At 36.2% G+C, this 5,639-nt stretch overlaps 1 pseudogene; it reads left to right on the forward strand.

The window, feature by feature from the left end:
• The first annotated feature begins 1,667 nt into the window (after positions 1-1,667).
• On the forward strand, positions 1,668-5,347 carry LOC113091177 (protein RIC-3-like; annotated as a pseudogene).
• Positions 5,348-5,639: the final 292 nt, after the last annotated feature.

Raw genomic sequence — 5,639 nt, forward strand, 5'->3', positions numbered from 1 at the left:
GCTAGTACTGAGTAGGGTCACATTGCACAACAAATCACTTGCATGAATATAGAGAAAGAAAACGATTGCTATTTCTGAAAGCAATTTTGTTTGGTGAAGGTGTGTAGATTGCCATGTATGTGAATATACCGCTCACACGACAGGAAGGGCACAAGCGTTTCATAAGAGTCAATGGCATATTTTGCTTTTAGCAGAAACAGTAGAAGCACAATGAGTTTCATGAAAAAGCAGACAAAACCTTTTTTTTTAAACAGCCTTCTGCACAGGCCTTGTGGGTTTTTTATGAGGTGACTTTTGTGGCAATGCATCCATTGTACTTAAATTGAGCCTAATGAAGAATAATTAGCTAGTTGAAACGTTGATAACAGAGCAGCTCAGTAAATGGATAAAAGATGAGCCGGCCTGGAGAAAGAGTCTGAGCTCTGCAGGAAATAGCAGCACTCATGTAAATTCACATTATATCAACATGACGAACTTAAGGAACAATTCACATTTCCACTTGCCTCCATTTCTTTGAAAACTGAAAAAAATCTAATGATAATAATAAATAAAGCTTATTGTCACATGCTCATTAAATCTGCATGTGGTAAAACTCAAGCCTTTAATTAGGAAGGATTGGAAATTAATATGAATATTTATTTATCTTAGCAACAAAGCATTGTCACACTAAAGTAGACTACGACTCACTCAAAGGCCTTAGAGAGGATTATAAAAAAAAAAGAGATAATTAACATAAAAATGGAAATGACTGTGTAGACTTTTCATGACTGGTTCATCATAAATAGTAAGAAAATACAAATAATATCTTAAATAAGCTATCTTAAAAACCATTTAATTAAATATATAGAACATGGGTCAGTAAAATTGTTGATATACTGTACATTACATTAAAATGAAAAACATTATATTATATAATAATATAATAAAAATGAACAACAATTTCTTAGTTAAGTAGATCATTGTTATCACAAAAACAGTCATATAGATGCCATGTGGTGATATTTAATGAATTTAACACATTATTTAATGACTTATGTATGTTATACTTTGGGACATATATTTTATATGGAAGAAAAAAAAATGGTTTTCAATCATTTAAATGTTATATATATTAAGACAAATTGCCCACAACCTATACAATGTATTTATCTGTAGTGTACTTGAGATCTCAATACAAGGTTTTAATGAGGTCTGATGAGCGCTATAATCAGGACAGCGCTGCCATCTACTGGACGAATAGGTGAATAACAACAACAAGAACGCGAACACGACATCATCATCACATCACTGTCATCATAAACAACAGCAACAACAACAGTAATAATAATAATAATAATAATAATAATAATAATAATAAAAGCCTATAATTAAAAAATGCAGCTGGGTTACACAAATCTGGAAAAAAAAATGGAATGTAAATTTGGGATATATCTTATGGACACATGAGATATCCTCTGTGTGTTAATAAAAGGGCAGCGATAAAATTACAATAAAGAGTAAAAGACTAAATGATCTCATAAAACAGGTTAATAACAGGTCACAAATATGATTGATGATTTTGAGTGAGTTGATTTAATGTGTCGTCAGTCTAATCTCACTCAGAAGGCGGATTAATGTTTCCAGTCAATCCCGCTTCAGCGAATCAACAGGAAATTTCGTAAAAGTGATGTCGTGATGTTGACGCTCCTCACCGTTTGTTCTACAGCATCGGTTTTCTCCGTCGTATCGATATGGCCGTTTCAACAAGTCAGAAGATCACCTTGATCTCTTGCATCGTTCTTTGTATGTCTTTATTTCTACCCAAATTATTTTTACCCAGAGTGAAGAAAGAAACAGCGCAGTCGGAGGGTAAGATGAGACAAAAATGTAATCCTTCATCATCCCTCGTTTAATGTTTCAGTAATGTCAGTGCTGATTTACCATCCCTGTGATCTCTGTGCTCAGGTCCCCTGTTAACCTCTACCAGCTCCTCGTGTGTGGCTTCATAATGTGAGGATCACTTTCATTCCTAAACAAATCTATCCTCATTTATTCCTAACAAAACCTAACACCGTAACCATTGAAAAAAAAAAAAAGAATAATAATATTGGATAATTATAACATTATAAGGAGATTTCATATATGTCATTTAGTTTAGTTTAATTTAGTTAATTTTTGTAATTCATATTTTTGATAACCACTGGTTTTATACAGAAAAAAATGAATAGAAATTGCTCTTTTTTTAGTGCAGTGTCTATAAAATAATTATATTTTTTTATTTATTTTTTAAGTCGGACCAGGACATTTTCCTCCCCCACGACACAGACATTCATTCTCTGAAGATCATGATCACTGGACACAGACTCTCATTACATCAAGCATTACAACCCAGAGGCCATTGCCAGAGCCAAAGGTGTTGGCAAGCCGAATCTCCTGGGCCAGGTCATCCCCGTCTATGGCTTTGGGATTTTCCTTTATATCATCTACTTGTTCTTTAAAGTGAGTCTTACCAGAAGCTATTTGTAAAATGGCTCCATTCAGCAGCTCTCCTGTAAGACTGATTCCCCAAGAGAAAAGATCTAGCAGGCTCTTTAATATATACAGAAATGTTCAAAAGTTTGGGTCAGTTAGATTTTTAATGTTTATGAAAGAAGTCTCTTATTCCTACAATGTTGCATTTATTTTATCAAAACTACAAAAAAAAAAACAAAAAAAAAAAAACAGTAATATTGTGAAATGTTATTACAATTTAAAAGAACTGTTTTGTATTTCAATATATTTGAAAATGTAATGAATTCCTGTGATGCCAATGCTGAATTTTCAGTAGCAATTACAGTACTACAATCTTCAGGGTCACATGATCTTTCAGAAATCAGTCCAGAAATGTCTTTACTGTCACTTCTAATAAATTAAAAATATCCTAGCTGAAGAAAATAAATTTCTTATATGTATATGTGTGTGTATATATAGCCATAGGTACGCGCGCACACACACACACATATATGCTTCAGTTATGCTTACTTTGATCTTTCAACAGCTGACCTCTAAGGACAAACCTCATCGACAAGGTTGCAGATTCCCTATGCTGCAGTCAGAATACACATTTGAAGAGATGCGTGAGTTTACATATACATCAAACCTAGTTAGACAACATTATGTACCTAATAATGATGCTCACCTTAGTAGCACCATATTGTAAAATTGTGACCTTTTTTTAAAATCACATTTCTTTTTTACTCTTATTGCATTCATTCTCAGCATTTCTGTAGCTAAACCACATGCAACTCCAGATAAAGTAGATTAAGATCCTGTCCAAGACATGGCAAGCTTTGTTCAACCCGGATTAACAATCAGAAGTAATGTTTTAGAAGGCTAGCCCCTCCTAATACCAATTAACTGCATGTCTTTTGGATCAGTAGTAAGAGGTTTAGCTCTATTCAACAAATGGATACCAAAGGGTGGAGGAGGCAACTGACATAGAGCATCAGTACTGCACTCACTCCCTGTACAGCACGTGTATGAAGAGATCAAACTATCCTTACAATTTTGCTATTTAAATAAATGTATGATTTAAATGAAACTACAAAGTGTGGCGGCCACATGTTTGAGTGAATATCTGTATCTTATGTGATTCTAAACCTCATTCAATTGTCTCCCTGGCAGCTACTTGTCAGCTGGCACAAATGCAGGCCAGAATGAGTGAAAAAGCCAGAGAAAAGAGAATATCTAAAGTTGTCCACCCATCTACCAGGTAATCAAATCGTATTTCTCTCCTTGCACCATCCAGTATCTTACTGATCAAAGAGCTGACAGAGCACTGACATGATCTGCATGCAACTTCAAATGGAAATTGGAATCCATTTTTTAAAAGGGAAAGTGCTATTTCACAGCATTATGATTCCCAAGAAATGCATTAACTGTTATAATGCATATCTAGAGTGCAGTGTAAGTCACTTTGGATAAAAGGATCTGCCAAATACAAATTATTATTATTTTTAATTCACAGAACATATATCCATATTCTTCTGAGGAAACATATTTGTTTCCTTTTCTATTTTTAGCAGCCTGTGCAATTTGTTGACAAGTTTAAATTATTTTTAAAATAATGAACAACAGTGGTACATTTGTTTTGCAGCTTCATAATTAGAAAGAATGTGTATATTGTTTTTGCAATGATTGTAATAAATTGCTTTTAATAACGTATTTCTGTCTCACCACTGGTTCTGACTTCAGGTCACGCAGGGGCACACGGAGGCGTGAGGAGAAAAAGCTCAAACAGCTGAAGGAGATCACCCAAATGATGCGGGAGAGACAGTTACGAGAGGAAGCTTCGCCAGAGGAGGAGGCCGAGGAGGCCCCCTACACTGCAGACTGGGAAGGTATACTTCAAGGCTTTGTGTTGGGTCCGCTGTTGTTTCTTGGTCCTTGAATTACATTTTATTCACTACTTCCCAAGGCTATCCAGAGGAGACCTACCCAGAGTATGACACGACCTCCCGCAGACGCAGATTTCCCAGTGTTATACTTGAAGAACCAGACCAAGTCATACTCACAGCAGAGGAGCTTGCTGAGAGAATGGAGAAGGAAGAAGAAGAGGAGGAGGAGGATGATCCTGATGAGGAGGTGAAAGTGGAGAATGATGGAGAAAAAGAAGAGGACGACAAAGAAGAAGAGGAATATGAAGAGGATGAGGATGAAGATGAAGAGGAGGATGAGGAAGAGGAGGAGGAAGAGGAGGATGAGATTCGAGAAGACCAGCCCTGTCTTCTTAAAAGTATTGATGAGGATGATGAGAAACTCGAGTACCCTCGTGAAAACGAGGAGGAACAGAAACCAAGCAGGAGAAGACGACAAATCACTTTTAGCGATCACAGACATGTCTTCCATTATCCAAAGGGTGGAGCTGTTGGTTGCAAGTATGAGAAAGAGGAGGAAGAAGAACATGATGGAGAAGAAGAAGAGGAAGTGGAGCATGATGGGGCAAGGAATGAAGAGGAAGAAAATGGTGATGAAGAAGACTGTGAAGAAGAAGAGGAAGATCAACATAATGAAGATGGGCAGAGTGAGACAGAGAAGGAGGAGGAGGATCCTCTGATGGAGGCCGAGAGCCTGGGATTTAATGATGAAGTGGAATGTGAATCGGAGGAACAGGAAGTAGACCTCCTTGACTTCCTACAAACATACCAACCTGAGGTAACTATCATCTCCAACAAGTCAGAATCTACCAAAGCTCAAGCCTCTGGGACTCTTCGAATGCGTCACAAGAAACAAAAGGTGAAGAAGTGACCAGCCTGGGGAAAAAAAAACAATAGTCGTGTGTTCGTTTATCCTCTAGTTTAAACATACCTTACTGTGAATCTTTCTTGCTTTGCTTAAGGAAACTGTAACTATCTAGGCTTTTCTGAGATCTCTTTCATCTGTTTCCAAGAACAGCTAGAGAAGATTTTAGAGTATGTTGTGTCAAAAATAGGCACTTTCAAGACCCTTTTTCCAAAAAAAGTCTTTGCCAATAAAACATTTCCAAACAGAAATGGCTTTGTGTGAACATTATTTCATGAGCTGTAAAGCACTGTACCACAAATGCAATGATTTCATCTTAAATATTTGAGATGCAAAAATTCACATTCAGTTTTATTTTGAGTACTGTATACAAACACTGT

The sequence above is a fragment of the Carassius auratus genome, unplaced genomic scaffold, assembly GCF_003368295.1.
Source record: "Carassius auratus strain Wakin unplaced genomic scaffold, ASM336829v1 scaf_tig00214111, whole genome shotgun sequence".
NCBI lineage: Eukaryota > Metazoa > Chordata > Actinopteri > Cypriniformes > Cyprinidae > Carassius > Carassius auratus.